Source organism: Triturus cristatus, chromosome 2_1 (assembly GCF_964204655.1).
Source record: "Triturus cristatus chromosome 2_1, aTriCri1.1, whole genome shotgun sequence".
NCBI lineage: Eukaryota > Metazoa > Chordata > Amphibia > Caudata > Salamandridae > Triturus > Triturus cristatus.
The window spans coordinates 261,921,015-261,940,096 of record NC_140581.1 but is presented as its reverse complement, the minus strand read 5'-3'; the positions used below and the strand labels follow the sequence as shown (position 1 = coordinate 261,940,096).

The window sequence follows — 19,082 nt, the reverse complement described above, 5'->3', positions numbered from 1 at the left end:
GTAGGTGAAAGACCTCTGGATACCACACAGCGCCCGGGCCTGCAATCCAAGCCTGACTCCCATTCCCAGCTCTCGGGTACAGCTGGATAAGAGGAAGGTCTAATGTGAGCCATTTTTCAACAGTGGCAGTCTTTTGATCAGCTTGGAATGCACCTCTTTATCACCTCATGCTCACTTCGTTTACGTTGCAGCAGGAGTCTAAACAAACATGACACAGTCTAGATAGGGGAGCACCCGACACTCATCCCAAGCAGCTCCCTGGCAGATGATGCTACACAGCACTCAACAGCACGCACATAGGGATCCATGCCACTCAAGATCAAATAAGTGTGTAGCCCAGGAGGACCCTCAGGAGCATGGGGCCACATTTTCCCCGAGGAAGACAGAGCTCCGACTTCAGAGAACCGCTGCCTCTTCCTCATCCCATCGACCACCGCCAGCTAAACTGCTACTGCTCAGAAGTGAGAGCGTACAAGTCCTCAGAGAAGTCAATGCCAGAGTCAGGCACAACGTCACTGCCCAGCATTTTCAGTCTGTTGCAAATGCAACCCCAGCGAGCGAAGCACAATGCATGGGCACAGATGAACGTGCGTGGATTCCGCATGTCGATGAAAGAGTTTTTAATAAGTCGTTGTCAAATTCATCACCGTGGCTCAGCTGCTATAGCCGTCGGGTCACTCGCACTGTGACTTAGTGAGCTGGACTGTGCAGGCCACCGTCGGTGTGCAGACTTGCGGCATCCAGCCTTCCAGCTGGGTGCATGTGGTGCAGCACTGCACCGCAGGCTTGTGGCATTCAGCCTGCCTCACAGCACCCAAAAAAACTGCACTGCCCCTTTTACTGGTATTGACATTGCTAGGCATGCATAGATTATGGCATACACCGAAATTGCATTTACCGCTATTGACATTTTTATGCATGAATATATCATGGTGTACATTGACATCATGGCGTACACTGACATCGGATTCACTGATATTAATATTCCCCCCTCTAGCTGAAATTTTGACTACATCATTTTTCTCATATGTCATGACAGTCACACTATTCAAGGCTGTGTGTGTTTCTGTAGTGTCTGTTATCCTTTCTCTAGCTATTTGCATACTACCTAATTTGAGAACTTTGGGCCATATGTAGGTAGAACCGAATTTGCGATTCTCAAATTGCGTTTTTTTGGCGAATCGCAATTTCGGAATCGCAAATTCCGATGTAGGTATTTTTTCGCAATTATTTAGCGATTCACAAAAAAATCGCAGAATTATATTGCGATTACCCAAATAGCGATTCCTTAATTGCGAAATCGCAAATAAGGAATCGCAAATCCGGTAATCTGCAATTCAGGTGCAGAATGATGACATCACACCCAGGAAGTGTGACTGCCCATGCTGCACCTGATTGCCAGCAGCTGTGATTGAGCCAGTAGCTGTGTGAGAGCCTGTGTGGAGAGGAGAACAGTTTTACTCAGCTTTTGGAAACAAGCCAAATGGAGTCCCAGGGGCCTGAGAAGCAGCATGATGAACCACCAAGGAAGAGGAAACATAAATTCAGTGACAGGGAGCTGGAGGTCCTCACACAGGAGGTTGTCACCAGCCATTATCTCCTTTTTGGGAAAAGTTCCCTACAAGTTCCAGAGGCCAGAAGGCGCAAGACATCCAAGAGAAAGTCAATGTCATTGGTGTCACACACCGCAGTGTCGAGGACCTACGAAAAAGGTGGTATGACATGCGGCAGAGGTCAAAGGAGAGGGTGGCCACAAGACTTGCAGAGGCCAAAAAAAACGGTGGGGGGCCTTCCACTGCAACAGAACCGACGCCCCTGGAGGAGTTGGTGGAGGGCACACTGCAGCCTGAGAGTGTGAGTGGAGTGGCTGACCTGGACAGCTCCGAACACACAGACACCAGACAAGGTAAGATGCATGCCAAAACCCCCTGATACATCCCCAACCCACCCACAACCCCCAAAAGGCAACCTGACTGCAACTCCAGTACATGTCACACAGCACACCCAGAAATGCATTATGGGAGACGTAGTCACATGCACTGATAACTGTGCCAGTGAGACACAGCCAGGTGGAATAGGGAGGACTCCATCATGCAGATAGTGAAAAAGACAGATAGTACCCATGTGAATTTATTGTGTAAAACTAATGCATTACAAATGCCAGACAGGACACAGAACTAATGTGTGCCATTCAATCCACAGCACCACCACCAACACAGGATAGTGAGGCTGAATGCGAGGCAACAGCTGAGATGGAGGACGAGGCAGGCTAGGAGGAGCAGGGCGAAGCCAGAACTGTAGACACAGCACCATGCAGGCGCCGCAATATTGTAACACCACTACCACTGTTGGAGGCACAGGCACCAGACACAGCAGAGGAGCAACAGCCAGCGTGCAGGACAGCACCAAACACAGTCCCCTGAACACTCCAGAGTAGGGAGAAGGATGAGACGCAGGGCACGGCCGTCCACCAGCACTGCCCCTGGTGAAGAGGACATGGTGTTCTCGGGCCTCGAGGGCAGCATGCTCAAGCAACAGCGCCTGCAAGTAAAGGGGATACGGTCAATCCAACGGCAACTGGCTGCACATAACCACAACATGACCGAGTTGCGCGCAGGTGTAATGGCCATGACTGGTGCATTGGAGGGACTGTGCAGGGAGATTGCGAGGGACAGGGCAGCCCGGCGCTGGGAGAGACATCGCCTACACACACGGCTGGACCTATACACCAGGGCAGTGAACTGCCAGTGAACCGCCACATCCCTGCTGGCAAGCAGATGTGTCAGCATGCAGCGCGAGATGGCCCACTGCTGCCAGGACGTTGGCAGTGTTCTGGTGCAGGTTACACATTCGGTGGACCAGATGCGCGCAACTGCCACAGGTGGCATAGGCACACTTGGTGCCATGGACACTGATGAACAGTCAAGCAGGAGCAGCATCACTCCCCCAATTCCACAGGACAGACGCCGGAGTGCACGCCAGGGCAGAGTGGATGATGACTCCAGGGAGGGCACTGCGCAGACACAGCGAGGCTCAACAGGCCGTGCACGTAGGAGGTGAAGGGACACAAGGGACTAATGGCCATGTGTGACGCAACACAGTCCATGATGACTCAGTGGCTGATGGTAGTTATTGCACTGTGACACAAACATGTGCATGCAGGGACTATAAAGTCACAAAGTAAGATACCTTCATTCCTGAAGATAAGGAAATAAACATCCCTGTAAGAAACCAATCAGTCGCATCGTGTCCTCATTACTCACTTAGAAGTAGTTTTGTGTGATCTCATCTCGTCTCATGCGTACGGCAGCAGCACCAGCACCACCTGCCGGACCGCGATGTGGTGCTGGTCCATCCTCATCTGATGATTCAGAGTCTGTCAGGTCCACTGGGGTTCCTTTTTTGGCAGCGATGTTGTGTAGCATTGCACAGGCAACCACAATTTTGCAACATGTCTCAGGGCTGTACTGTAGCACTCCTCCACTCTTATGGAGGCATCGAAAACGGCTCTGTAGGATTCCAAAGGTCCTCTCAATGGCACAGCGTGTGGCTCTGTGTGTGCTGTTGTACCTCCTCTCACCTGCAGTTGCTGGATTCAGGTACGGTGTGAGGATGTAGTCTCGTACAGCATACGCACTGTCACCTGCGGGGTATAAGCAGATTCAGGTTCAATAGTGTCCTGCCACTGCATCACTCTACTGCCTCTGTGTGTGTTTGGCATGTATTTACCTAGCAGGTAGCCCTCTCCAAAATCACCATTTGTGAGTCTTCGATGTAATGCACAGTGGCGAAACATAAATGAGTCGTGTGTGCTTCTAGGGTATTTGGCCACAATATCAGTGATTATATGTTGGGCATTGCACACTACCTGGACGTTCAGGGAATGATATGACTTTCTGTTGCGAAATACATACTCATTATGTGATGGGGGAGAGATTGCGACATGGGTCCCATCTACGCTGCCAATGACATGGGGGAAGTGGGCAATTTGGTAGAATTCCTGCTTGGTTTGATCTAGTGCCAGCTTGGAAATTGTATGTGGTGATGCAGCCTCTGTACCATTGCATCCAGGAAAGCGAGGAGGAAGCGCGACAGTGCACTTTGCCAGACACCTCCTGCTGTGGCAATGACCCCCTGAAAACTCCCTGATGCCAGGAGGTGCAGTGAGCACAGCACCTGAACATGGGTGGGAATGGAGTGTGCCCTGCGTGTGGGGTGTTCAAGTATGGGTGTCAGCTCCTCTATTAAATCCAGGATGCTGTGTGGGTGCAGCCTGTAGTTCAAATGGATCTCCTCATCGGTCAGTTGGAAGAGGGTGATGCGTGCTCTGTAGATCCTTTCCTGGCGTCTCCTTCTCTGCGTGGCATCCCTGATTCGCAGCCTCCTGGCTATCACGTACAGCCATGGTGGGAAGTCCCTGTGGCATTGTGGGCCTGTTTAAATAGGTTGCACTTGGTTACCACCTGCTCAGAGTTGGTGTTATTTGAGAAGTGCTAAACTGCGATTATTGTGGAATCGCTATTTGTGAATTTTTTGAAAATCTGATTTTGCGATTTCGCAAATTGCGATGTCGGTAATTGCGATTTCCGCTAATACTGGGACGCAGACTCCGATTACGCTAAAATTTTCGCAGATTCAGCTTTACTCAAAATTGCTAATCGCTAAATTAGCTAATTGCTATTTTATGCAGCGGACACCTTTCCTACATAGGTAAAGTCAGTTTTGCGATCGCAAACACCCAGAATCTTGCGATTCGCAGTGTTTGCGATCGCAAAAGTGTTTCCTACATATGGCCCTTTGTTTTTACAGCAGGAAATCCCCATTTGTAGGAAACCACACTAAAGTAGTACCAAAATGATAACTGGAAGCAATGACATCAACAGTTTGGGCACCCATAGGGGGAGCCAAGAAAAAATACTATGAAATACGTCCGCCCTCCTTCTTCATGTCAGTTTGTAGAGGATGCCGTGCTTGGATGACAAGAGCGAGAGTTCCGTTCTAAAGATAATTTCCAGGAATAAACGTACAGCAGGAAACACCAATCTTGGCATACACCCCACCCTTCATCATGGTCATCAAGTCCAACACATACCGATGTGCAATCAACATGGGGTGGATGGTTCTTAGTTCTTCCTTGATAGCGTGACAGCCGAGCTAAGTGTCGATGAGCATCTTTGGCATTTACCACCTGGTTATTTTTAACCAGCGGGCCTTCCCCTTTATTTGACAGGTGAAGAAGGGTATGGACCCTCCTAATTATACTTGAGTTTTAAAAAACAGTCTAAATTCTTCTGAAATGTTGTTGTACTGAGCCCGCCAAAATAATCAGCAGTTCTTCTTTGAGATTGATGCAACAGGGTTCTTTTCTTCTGTAATGGATGTTGGGAAAACACAGACAGATCTTCTCCATGTATTGCCAAGGTTGGGTTGTATATGGTCACAAGGGTGCAGAGGCCCCGCCATCCGGGGATGAGCTTAGTCTAGGCAAGCTTGCCACACTGAAAGTACATATCCATCAACGTGGATATGCCCCAGTGTAGGTCCGTTATATACAGTATTGCTTCACAGTTCTCATTTGAACTAAGTGCTATGGTTCCTTTGCCTTAGAAACACAAAGAATACAGTGTAAGTGTCTGTACAATTAGAGATTGCCCCCTCCCTTCCAACCATGTGTCCCTATTATTCTTGGTATCCCAGATTTCCTAACATGGGGTGTCTATGCTGGCATTTGACCCCTCCCCTGGGACTCATTTCCCCTAGCGTAGTCGAGGTGAATGGCCCTGCACTGGAATTCCATATCGGAGGACCATTTGTCATTAAAAAAAGGCAGCCCCAAATATGTTAAGGCCCACCCTGGGACCTCAGACAGAGACGGAAGCTGACATAAATATGTACTAGTGTGGTGGTCTTGCTACCTCCAAGAGCCTCTTTTCTACGAAGTCTCAGGGCCAAACAGTTTCCTTCCCTATTGTGCCCTTTCTACGCATCCTGTCTTGTCGTACTTTAATATTCGGGACCGCGTAGGGGACAGGGCCCTACCCCTGTCTATCTTGGTATTAGCAAACCGCAAATGGTAAATGCGGCATGTACAAGTGCTTTATATATCGTTCTAGCTATGAATGCACTGTGTACACGTTATTCTGCTTCACTACGCGGGTTCCATTTTGGAAGCAGTGGCCATCTTGTCATTGCCCTCACATAGGCTATAATGGAGTAAATACGGGCCTCACAGTACATGGGCTTTCCCTCTGACTTCTCTGTGACCTGGGCAGCTGGCTCTGCTGCCCCAGGTCAAACCGGTCTCACGAGCTCCCCTTCCTCCGTCCACCTGTGATTAGCATCAGGGTTTGACCCGTCATAAAACCCTTTCATTCTACACAATCCCCCGGCTAATCTCTTCCACACCTGCTTGTTCCTGCTTTATGACTTGTTTCCCAAAACAGGAGATGCTCATGTTTATTGGGGGGTCTATTGACATCTAATGTGGGATCTGAACCTTACTGTGTAAATCATTGTGGGCTGGCCGAACTGGAATGTGGGATGGTCATCATGACTCTGCCTTTTCTTTGTAATGTACACTTGTATAATGCCGTATCATAAAACCTAGGAATGTATGCTTGAGGCAAGGAAAAGGGTATTTAAGATGAAGTCCGTTTCTATGATTTTCAGCAGTCTCCTGAGAACATACACGCTGTTGTACTTCTAGGATACCTGTCATTGGTCTGCAGCCAATAAACGATTCTTTGACTTCACCCAGAAGACTCTGTGTTTCTGTAGGTCTGGAACAGGGTGAACCCAGAAGTCATAGGGTGTGTGCCCCTGCACCGCTGGGTCTAAAATACCCAGTACTTCAGTTTGGCGCCCAACTCGGGACGATTTCAGTGGTACCAGTCCAAGCCAGAGGTTCGTGAGGAGCTTCGTGTGGAAATTCCGGAGGAAGGCCGCCACTTCATCGACCCCTGCATGTCGACGTGGTCCGAAAGTCTTTTCTGCGAGGTTCTCCGCGTCCCGACGGCTACGAAGGACTGCTGCCCTGATTAATCGACCTGTTTTGGACCCTTGACGAGTTTTGAGAGAGCGAAACAATCGAGAGAGTCTTCTGGTGACGCCATCGATCAGCAATATTCAGTTAAGTATAAGTGGAGCGTCTCCCATTTGTTTTTGGTATCCTTCGGGATCGTTTGATTTGGTACTTTGGAGTTTGCAAACGCCAAAACCAGAGGACTCGTGTATTCACGAGAATATCGTAATCGATAATCCTTTGACGTTTGGATCTAGACTAGTGAGCAAAGATGCCTGGTTCTGGACTATTTGGTAGATTATTCTGTTTGGGTTGTGGAAAAGATTTCCAGCTAGAGGAATCATGTCCGGTTCCTCCGGTTGTAACTCCAACTTATGAGCTCTATGTAAAACATGGCGTAGGCCCCATTGCATATAACGAAGTGTGGATCCACTACACCAGGAAAGATGGTGTTTTAAAATGGCCCCAAAATGGTAGTTTTGAGACCGATATTTTAGATAATTTGGAAATTAAATTGTTTAAGAAGAAAGCCCGGCCGGCGATGTTTGACTCTTTCCGCTTATGGCGAAAGGAAGCCAAACAAAAGGAAATTAAGCTAGCGAAAAAGAATAAGAGAGAGAAAGGTATGACAGTGATGCAAGCAGCTGTACAATTTAAAGACAATGAGGAGGAGCAAATGAGTGAGCAATTGCACAGGCAGCGCAAGTTAGGGATTGACAAATGTTACCCAGCTTTACCACATTCTAAGCAGAATGAGTCCGAAGAAAAGGAGAAAGATCCCCTGATGTCACATTTATTGAGTTCGCCACCCCCGTATGCTCAAACTGCCACGGCACCTCCCCAGCTTGTAAATATGCCACCTCCAGTGAATATACTGCAAGCCTTGCCGCTACCGCCAGCTGCTTTGCAGCCGGTTCCTATCCATGTAGCGCAGCCCTCTCAAGCGCCGCCAGTTGTGCTTCCAACTGCCCCCGCACTTCCTGCGACTTTGCCTAATACAGCAGCTGCCTCCCCTGGCACTCTTCCTTCCACCACTCCAGTACCTGTCTCTACATCCTCTTTTCTTCCCTCTGTTTTTCCCCCTGTTCTCGCCTCAGCTTCTCCTTCAGCGCGACAGCGCTTAGCTAATGTGGTTACTACATTAATGTCTCCTCTCTTTGAGTCATCTGGTGCGACTCCTGGTTTACAGCGTAAGCAATTGCGTAGCCAATTGCCTAACCCCGATGAGAAAAAGGTAATAGATAACATGGCGCGTAGATGGATCGTTTTTCCTTCACTGTATGATGTGGAATCAGTTGTCAACGTTTTCCATCAATGGGATGCCCCGAAACAGAGATATGTGTTTGAGAAAATGTGCGAAATTCTCTGTGAAGAATTGGAGGATAGTGGTAAAAATCCGAACCCGCAGGAATTGTGTAGAGTGAGGTTTGATTTTGGAACTGGTATAATTGTGGACCGCGAAGTAGAAAAAGCAGTTGCGGTTGTATTGTCCTTCAGGAATGATGATTGCCAACAGTCATTGTTTGAACAAGATGTCCTTGTGGGGAAAAAGGTAAAAGCGCGACAATACCCTATGAGAGAAGTTCCCCCGGTATGGAAGGAAGCGGTTGCAGCTGCCGGTGGTAACCCCGCTGTGGCAGCGCATTTCCAGCGTGTTTGGGTGCATGTTCCATGGAAGCGCTCTGAGGTGTTAGCGCTTAAGCAGTCCTTGCCTGATCCCCGTAAGAACCCAGCAGGTTATTATAAAGAGTTGTCACAGACGGCAGGGTCATGCATTATGAATCTGGCCGACATAGACATGTTGTTTGGTAATGTTGTTCCACAGCCTCTATGGGGATCAATTCGTAATGTAGATCACAATGCAGAACTAGGGGATACATGGGCTAACATTGTTGCTGCTGATGCTAGACAAACGGGTGGTGCGAAACCAGAACCTTTAGTAGCTGAACTGCCTGGTAGAATCATCACGTATATGAAGACAATAATGCCTGCGATGCGCGTAAATTGGGACAAGTTATCTGCATGCAAGCAGAAGAAAGATGAGACAGTGTCAGACTTCTTTACTAGGTTTGAAGAAACGTTTATTGATCACAGTGGGCAGGATATGAGTACTGAGGGTGGCCAACGACTGTTTGTGGATAAGTTTGTGCAGAATCTACTTCCTGACCTGTGTAAAAAGTTAAAAGATTCAGAAAGTTCTTGGGCTGTTTCTTCTTCAGCGCAAATACTGGCTACTGCACAGTATTATGAAAATAGAGATAAAGACGAGAAAGATAGAACAGAGAAGAAAACGAAGGAACTAAAGACAAAGGTCCTTTTACAGCAGGCCTATCCGCCACGTGGAGGTCAGAATAATTATAGGCAACCCCAAGGTGTCTATCACCAACCTCAACAGTTTCAGAGCAATCAGCAAATGAATGGGTATTACCAACCACGCATCCCTGTAGGTCCCAACCAATGTTCATACTGCAAAGAGGAAGGTCATTTTAAATATAGTTGCCCTAAATTAATGCAGCGGAACGGTAATGCGTACGGCGCAAGAGGTAGGGGTGGTCAGCAAGCTCCTAGAGGCAGAGGGCGTGGAAGTGTTCCCCAGAACGCGCGTCCTCTGCCGCCTCAGAGTACCATCAATAGCTTTGATCAGCAAGCTAACGCGACTAGTGATACGGCCCAGTATTACAATAATGATTATTATGCAGAGGACGGTGATGCAGAAAGTAATGACTACTAGGACAGCCATAGACAGAGAGAGGGAGTTGTTTCAGTGCCAGTGGATCAGAGTGGACCGTATGTTGAGGTGACTACAGCAAATGTAACGGAGCCTTTTCTGCTAGACACTGGTGCTGCAAAGAGTTCAATCATGCATTCAAAACTCCCTGGCGCACCTTTGTCTGGCGATATAAATGTTTCAGTAGGTTTTTCTGGCGCCCCAGTTAGGAACCCGATTTCTAGTCCCATGTCACTTTTTGTTGGACCTTGCGAGCTGACAGCACCCCTGATTCTGACAACAGGTTGTGGTGAGAATTTGCTGGGATTAGATTTGTTGAAAAGATTGCACGCTACACTGTATTGTTCTCCTTCAGGAGTACAACTTACATTAGGCAAGAAAGTGATTTCCCCAATGTATTTGTCTAAAAATACAATGCCACCTGAATTGTCATCCCTTCCGGATGCCCTTTGGGCTACTGGTCCCAATGATGTGGGCCTCTTGGAGATACCGCCATATGTGGTGACTCTAAAGGCTAATGTCAGACTGCCACGTATTCCCCAGTACAAGATCTCTAATGAAGGGCAGAAAGCATTGTTAGACATTGTCAGCGACTTGATTAATAAAGGTGTGATTGAAGAGACAAGAGGCAACGTTTGCAATAGTCCGATTTTACCTGTCTTAAAACGAACGGATCTTTCACAGCCACCTGTTTACAGATTTGTGATCGATCTCAGAGAGGTTAATAAGATTGTTGTGCCACAGTTTCCGGTTGTCCCCGATATAACCGCCTTGTTAACGATGATTCCAGCCTCTGCTGCATGGTTCTCAGTGATCGATTTAAAGAATGCTTTCTTTAGTATCCCAATTGCAGAAGAGAGCAGGGACATTTTTGGTTTTAGTCTGGGAGGCCGAAGCTTCCGCTTCAAACGCGCTCCCCAGGGCTACTGTGAGAGTCCATCCATATATAGTCAGGCTTTGAAAGCGCAGCTTGATGCACTTGTTTTACCTAGTGGCGCTATCCTGATTCAGTACGTGGACGATTTACTAATCGCCGCGGATACTGAGAAGATTTGTAAAGAAGCCACATTGTCACTGTTGCGCCATTTATCCGCATTCCATCACAAAGTGTCTCTCTATAAGCTGCAATATTGTCGACAAGAAGTGACCTACTTAGGTCATCTCTTATCGAAGGAGGGAAGGAAACTGACCCCAGAAAGAATTCAAGCCATTGCACAGTTGAGTGTGCCAAGAACACAGAGAGAAGTGCGTGCTTTCTTGGGCATCACTTCATACTGTAGGCATTGGATCCCTAGTTTTTCTTTATTGGCAAAACCTTTGTTAGCCTTAACATGCAAAGACACACCGAATCCTATCCCATGGTCTGAAGAGTGCCAGAAAAGTTTTGTGGAATTGCGTAATGCATTATGTTCAGCACCTGTGTTGGGTACCCCTGACTACAGTAAGCCTTTTACATTGTATGTTCACGAGAAAGATGGATGTGCGTTGTCAGTATTAACACAGCCTTTTGGCGACAGACCGCGCCCATGCGCATATTTTTCATCCACCTTGGACCCTGTAGCGAGGGCATTGCCAAGCTGTCTGAGAGCGACAGCTGCTGCAGCGATGTCTATCCGACAATCTGCTGGTTTGGTAATGGACAACACATTGATTGTTATGGTTCCACACGCTGTAGACACATTATTAAATAGAACCAAGACACAACACTTGACTAGTGCGCGATTATCAGGTTATGAACTTACACTGTTAGCTAATCACATACACATAAAGAGATGCAATACGCTGAACCCAGCTACGTTATTGCCGATTCCAGCAGACTCAGATGAGATTGAGCAACATGACTGTCTGTTCAGAACAGAAGAAGAGACGAAAGGGAGAGTAGATCTAAAAGATACTCCCCTGACTGAGTGTGATGGCACTTTATGGGTAGATGGTTCATGTTTCAAGCTCCCTAATGGTGACACGACTGCTGCATATGCTATCACGACTTTGCACACGGTCGTGGAAACTGCACGAGTGCCACATAATTCGGCCCAAGCAGCAGAATTAATCGCCCTCACGAGAGCATGTGTGTTGTCTGAAGGAATGAGAGTAAATATATACACAGATAGCCAGTACGCCTTTGGCGTGGCTCATAATTTTGGGCGACTGTGGAAGGAGCGTGGGTTCCTGACGTCGCATGGAGCTAAAATTCAGAATGGCAAGTTGGTGAATGATCTCCTTGAGTCACTGACCCTACCGTTGCAAGTTGCGATCATGAAATGCAGTGCGCACAGGAAAGTCACAGATGATGTTGGACGTGGGAATGCGTTTGCTGATGAGACCGCGAAAGAAACAGCACAGAATGTGAAGACTAGAATGTATGTTGCAGGCCCCGCAAGATGGGTTAATGATGTGGGAATGTGTGAGAACACAATAGAGAGTGTGAAGTCGCTTCAAGCTGAAGCCACAGAGGAAGAGTTAAGCAAGTGGAGAGAAAGTATGGGTAAGTTGGATGAGAATGGTTGTTGGATTGATCTGACAGAACATAGGCGATGGTTGTTGCCTGATGCATATGTGCTTCCAGTGGTTACTATGGCACATGGAATGGCACATATCAGTACGAAAGGTATATGCAAGTTGTTGGCTCCAGTATGGCAGAATGCTGGGATTCCCAAGTGTGCAGAGAATGTGGTCAAGAATTGCATAGTATGTCTGAAGTACAACCCTGGTAGGGGAACCCCAACTCCAGCTGGTCACTTTGCACCCCCATCATGTCCATTCGAAGTTTTGCAGCTGGACTTTATTCACATGGAAAGATGCAACAACCTGAAATATGTACTGGTGGTTGTTTGTGCTTTCTCAAAATGGATAGAGGCTTATCCTCTGAAAGATAACACTGCCCTATCCACAGCCAAAGCCCTTGTGAAAGAGTTTTTCCCTAGGTTTGGGATGCCAAGAATGGTGTGGTGTGATAACGGAAGTGAGTTTGTGGGTAAAGTGATGAAGAATGTATGTGAAGGGCTAGGGATAAAGCAGAAGTTCCATGCTGCAAATCACCCCCAATCAGCTGGATTAGTAGAACGCTACAATGGAGCCTTAAAGCTCAAGCTGGCCAAAATCCAGGCGAGCACCGGTCTTAAATGGCCTGACGCTCTGCCTCTAGCACTCCTGTCCACCAGAATGACCATACACTCACGAGTGGGACTTAGCCCTTACGAGGTTGTCTTTGGCCGTCCGGCCAATGTATGGGGTGTACCGAGGCCCATGAAGTTCAGTGGGATAGAGCATCCAGTACTGCTCGATTACCTGTATGATTTGACTGTTAAACTGCGTGTTTTGCACCAACAGGTACATGATACTCTTCCCCAAGCTTCTGAACCTCCTGGACACCCTATCAACCCTGGTACGTGGGTGCTAGTCCGAAATTTCCAGCGCAAGAGCAACGACGAGCCTCGCTGGATCGGCCCTCATCTTGTTCTTCTTTCGACAAGATCAGCAGTGCGAGTGAAAGGGAAGAAGCACTGGATTCATGGTACCCACTGTAAAGTAGTCCCCTTGCCTCTGCCATATGACCAGTGGGTCAAGGAGGGTATCGCCGACTCTGAGACAGACACTGTACCTCGTTTTGTACCATTCAGTGACGCACGCATAAAAGGCACAGTTTCAGACCAAGAGAGTGACAATATTCTGCAGGAAGCTGTGCCACCATCAAATCGACTGGACACCACTGAGCCTGAACTTTTGTTTCAAGACCAAACAGCACCTGGCCGTCTCCGCTATAATTTGAGACCTAGGCCCATGGACAAATAAAGATTTCCTTACGATTTCCTTTTTTAACATTTTTGCTCTCCCATCTGAAAGACTTTCTTGATTTTTTGTTTTTCGAACCACCATCCGGGTTCTGCCGCAGGGTCGCGGTGCCAAGACTTTGGGGTACAAGCCGAAGACGCTAGGTCAACGGTTCTGGTTGGTCTAGGGCGTTTCCCTGGACTGACAGGCGTGCCCCTTAGCAGAAGAAACTCATCCGCCGCGAGCGGCCCGAGTAGAGGATGGAGTTTTTTTAAGATGGAGAGACCGATTGAGGAAATGAACTTTAACGCAAGGATGTGTAGAATTGTAAAAAGTAAATGTTTTGTCTTTTTGTGCCTTTTTACACTGTGTAGCATAACAATGTTTATTGTAGGATTTGTGTTTTTCTCCGCTCAAAAGCCCATTGAACCCACTGAACAGCCTATACCTCTTTCTACTGCCTCCTCTCACTCTTTTCACCCTTTGCCCGAGCACGAACAGACCAGACGATCAGAGTTCGTAAATAACTCGTTTATCCAGCTCTTGCACCAGCACCAACTGGTAATGAATACGACCAATTGCTGGGTGTGTGGGTTAATGCCCCATACCATTAACAAGGGTATTCCCTACCTGGTGCTGCCGTACAGTTACAATGGATCGTCATGGGCATTCCAAACCATGTTTCTCTATGCTCTAGATACATACTCCCCTCGCCAACCGCGTTCCATCAGACTTATCACCAATAATAAGGCTTTGATGAAAGGAGTTGCCGATATGAGTAGGGATATCGATGCATACTCATCCATTCCCAAAGAAGAGTTGAGACCTTATGTAGGATGGAACGCGACGGGATATAGTATTAGTCTGGGTGAAAGACAGCGAAAAATCTCATCTCCAATCTGGGTCGTACCCCACATGGGTCGGTTCTGCTTACAGGGTAATGGTCAGAATCCTAGAGCTCAACTGGGAAGAAGTGACTGTACTGAAACGTACACCTTCCCGTCACAGTTTTCCCCTGCGTTTTTGGCTGCCAAGGGCACATATTTCATCTGTAATGACCGAGCATATACATGGCTGCCCCCTGATTTCTCGGGCACATGTTATATTGCGAACTTGCTACCGCCGACATTTACTGCTGCCTCTGACTATCACAAGACCAGAGTTGTGAGAGGTGTGATTAGTAAGGAGGATACTGCCGGTCAGGAAGCGGGAGACTTCTTCTTGGGTTTCCTGCCGTTTAGGGGACCTATGGTCAATAGTAGGAGCCTGAGACAGCTGACACGTGTGGTTGAATCCACTGTCAATGTAACGGCTGGTGCCCTTAGTAATCTGACAGCTGAGCTCCAAGCGGATCGCCTTATGACTTTACAGAACCGCATGGTTCTAGACGTTATTCTTGCAGACCGCGGTGGGGTATGCAAGGTCATCCAATCCAGTTGCTGCATTTTCATACCAGATAATGCTCCAACAGTGTATCAAGCCATCTCCAAACTCCATAAAATATCTGAATCCATACACGTGGATAAGGGAGATTGGTCACTGGTGGGGTGGTTCTGGGAATTGATATCTGCCTGGGGTTGGAAAGTTCTGATGGTCATTGGAATGATCTTAGCCATTCTTTTCCTGTTCTGTCTGTGCATACAGTGTGCTCCTGCGATATGTGGCCTCTGTGCTACCTTATGTGTAAGGAAACCTGTATCGAGGGACGAGCTAAGTAATAGGATGATGCTACAGCAACATCTCCATGACTTTGTGAATATTGACCTAGACTCGGATTAAGATGAGTATAGTGATTGCCTATGTAAGGGCAAAAGGAGGGTCTGTCGTACTTTAATATTCGGGACCGCGTAGGGGACAGGGCCCTACCCCTGTCTATCTTGGTATTAGCAAACCGCAAATGGTAAATGCGGCATGTACAAGTGCTTTATATATCGTTCTAGCTATGAATGCACTGTGTACACGTTATTCTGCTTCACTACGCGGGTTCCATTTTGGAAGCAGTGGCCATCTTGTCATTGCCCTCACATAGGCTATAATGGAGTAAATACGGGCCTCACAGTACATGGGCTTTCCCTCTGACTTCTCTGTGACCTGGGCAGCTGGCTCTGCTGCCCCAGGTCAAACCGGTCTCACGAGCTCCCCTTCCTCCGTCCACCTGTGATTAGCATCAGGGTTTGACCCGTCATAAAACCCTTTCATTCTACACAATCCCCCGGCTAATCTCTTCCACACCTGCTTGTTCCTGCTTTATGACTTGTTTCCCAAAACAGGAGATGCTCATGTTTATTGGGGGGTCTATTGACATCTAATGTGGGATCTGAACCTTACTGTGTAAATCATTGTGGGCTGGCCGAACTGGAATGTGGGATGGTCATCATGACTCTGCCTTTTCTTTGTAATGTACACTTGTATATTGCCGTATCATAAAACCTAGGAATGTATGCTTGAGGCAAGGAAAAGGGTATTTAAGATGAAGTCCGTTTCTATGATTTTCAGCAGTCTCCTGAGAACATACACGCTGTTGTACTTCTAGGATACCTGTCATTGGTCTGCAGCCAATAAACGATTCTTTGACTTCACCCAGAAGACTCTGTGTTTCTGTAGGTCTGGAACAGGGTGTACCCAGAAGTCATAGGGTGTGTGCCCCTGCACCGCTGGGTCTAAAATACCCAGTACTTCAGTCTAGCTCAGTTCAAATGTCGCTAGATTCGGTAAAAAGGTAGAGGTGCTATGGAGTTGGCCTCATACCGGGCGATGTTTACTACTGCTCTTTGGGGTTCTACTCGATTGCGTTGTATCTTGGCCATAATCCCACATAGGTAGAGGTGGTCGAGACACTTTGCTTTCTCTGGGCCTATCTCTTGGGAAAAGCAAAGCCTGTCTGCGCCTACAGTGTGGGGTATCAGCGATCATATGTAACACAATATGTTCGTGGTTTAAGTGCCCTGGTTGTCATAAGCTAATATCATTTGTGGTGTAGGAGTGCGCTGTGTAGTGCATGAGGAATGCTAGGCGTTTGGTTCAGCATAAGTGTGAGTGAGGTGGGAGAGGTCCCTATGCAAGCGTTGCAAGAAACTAGGCAGACTTCTGGCTCCAGAGGGGTATGAGAGCACCCATGCTAAACAGAGAGTGTACAAGAATACATAAATACATAATGTGAGAAACATTTGTAGGTCTTTGGATGGTCTTCATGGGAGAGGTCTGTCATCAGGACAACCGGGTGTCTTGTCTTGGTGCAGTGGAAAGAAGAGTCTTCTAACAAAAAGATTTCCATAAATTCAACTTGCAGTCTGTGTTCTTGAGTGATTGGTCTTGAAGTACTTTTGAGAGCTTTGGTTGAAAGGGCAGTGGGACGCTGCAATAATGGTGCACGTACAGCTCGATTGCAGACCTGTTGAATAATAGTTGTAGGTTAGCTTGGAAAAAGCACATCATTAAACAGTTTTTGGAAAATTCCAGTGCATTCTTTTTTAGGGGTACACTCTATAGCTTCACTGTGCGCAAAACTTTCTAGTGCTGAACTGGAAGGAGGTTGTGACACTTTTTAGGGAATGGTGACTTTTAAGTTGTTTTAGCATTATGATGTAAGTACTTTGGCCCCCTCTCACCTCATTATGACAGAGAGAGTATTTTTCTCTGCAGGCTGCTTCCATTAAATGTATGTGTGTGTCACTTTATTATTGCGGGGGTGTCCTGTTGAACTGCATGTGCTCCGTGCAATATAAGGTGAAGGGATGCTTAATCATTTTTAGGCGTTTTGTGGGTAATGGCGATGTTTCAGTTGTTCCATGCATGTCCCTCTGGTCTCTACATGTGGCCTATAATGAGGTTTTCCCTAATGGAGTAGAGTGACTGGGTTGCACCCTCTTTCTGAAAGGCTGGGGTTTTGGGCTTCTTTGTGTGGGTTCTTTTGGGTGTTTACCTATGGTTTTGGGCGATACTGCTCCTAACGTAGCATACTGGAGGTAGTCGGGGAGTTGTCTGTGGCCCCTGTATGGTTCTGCAGGAGAGTGACTGAGATTGTGCATGTCTACTGTGTTCTCGACGAGAGTCGGTGTGCGGTTGGGATTCACTGTGATCGGCCCGATGCGGGTAATTCTAATGGATTCAAGGGATTTTCTCTACGGACTGGGTGTTCTGTGGTTGCTTGCTTCGGAGTTTTGAGGTCATTCTTGTCCTGGGTGTGTGGGAAACCTGGCTCCCGACTGGAGCATTTTGCCTTATTTTAGAACTGTAAGGGGGCCTCCATTTGGTAGAAACCCTGGTGCTGTTGATGTTTACATAGCTCTCCCAAGGCTGGATGCTGGACCTGAGTGCCGGTCTTTATGCACCAGTTGGGGGCTGCCCTGCTCTCTCGTCAGACTGTCTTCCCCCGTGGGAGTGTGGTCAGCCCCCAGGGATCAACAGAGGATAGAAGCCCAGGCCCCTGGGGCTCCTGGATGGCAAACTCTAGTGTTAATTTCAGATCGATCTAGTACTGCTACCCTAAATGTTGGCTACAAATACAGGTAAGAAAATGTATCTGGAAGCAGTATGAAGCAGCATGACGTTGATATGTCATTTTGGGGGGTGGTTTTGGACTTACTGCGTTTTTGGTATTCTGTGATGACCTTGCCACCCCAAATAGTCAACCCTCTCTGCTGTGGCCCCGGTCCTTCTTGCTGGGCTGGGCTCCCTGTCTGCTGCGGCGGTTGCAATGTGCTCAGCTAACCACCAGGCTCCTGCTGAGGCGGGGTGGCTGTTGCCTGATTTCCTTAGGGCTAATTGACCAATGTATTTACGTTGCTCTGGGCTTGGTTTTGGGGATGGGTACTCTTGTGGGGACTATCCTGGGACTATTCTTTTATGCTTGTGCAGTGCTTTTAGGCAACATCGGTTGGCCATGTGACCCATTCTGTGACAATAGTAGTACTCTATAGGGCCTGGCTGTAGTCAGCTTCCCTCACCTCTACTGCTAGGACTGGGTGGATACCTCCAGGGGTCCAGAGGCGGACCGTTCTTCAAGACAGGTGCCATTTGTACATTCGTGGCACACTCAAGGGCGGTTTATTTAAATTTTTGTTGGACCAATTTGGCAGTGTCTCTTTGGGCTTGCTCCCACTTTTCCCTAGCCTACTCCTGTATTCCTCAGTAATAATGTAATATGTGTGCCTTTATCTCTAACTAAGGTTTAGTGTCTAGCCCTACTACACCATCTAGTCCGGTCTGTATCTGCTTGGGCAGTCCCACTTTGAGGATGTTGTCTTGTCTCTTCTCCCCATTGTTCCCCCATTCTATCTAGGAAATCAGTCAGGGTCACCCCAGGCTTCATGCACTGTGCCATCAATCCTCTTACGTCTGGGTGAAAAGGGAATATCTTCCTCAAGGACGTCCATATCTGGTGTCTGAATAAGTTGCATGTGGCCCTCCTACGGCCAAGGTCTATCATACTGGCCCTTCCTTTCGGTCCAGTAGACCAGCAGATGACAAAATGGTCGCGCGAAGGCCTCACCTTTTTCTCTGGACACTAGTTCTCTCTAGGGGGTCAGTTTGTCTGACTCACGTGTTCAGGGAGAGTGGCAG

At 47.7% G+C, this 19,082-nt stretch overlaps 1 long non-coding RNA gene across 1 annotated transcript in view; it reads right to left on the bottom strand.

Moving 5' to 3' along the window:
- Positions 1 to 2,115: 2,115 nt before the first annotated feature.
- Positions 2,116 to 19,082, bottom strand: part of LOC146864070 (uncharacterized) — a 41,365-nt gene continuing 24,398 nt past the window's right edge. Inside the window, exons 2-3 of the long non-coding RNA XR_014976605.1 lie at positions 3,264 to 3,643; positions 2,116 to 2,541 (exon numbers count right to left, since the gene is read on the bottom strand). This is a non-coding gene — a long non-coding RNA (uncharacterized LOC146864070). The remainder of the gene's footprint in view (positions 2,542 to 3,263; positions 3,644 to 19,082) is intronic.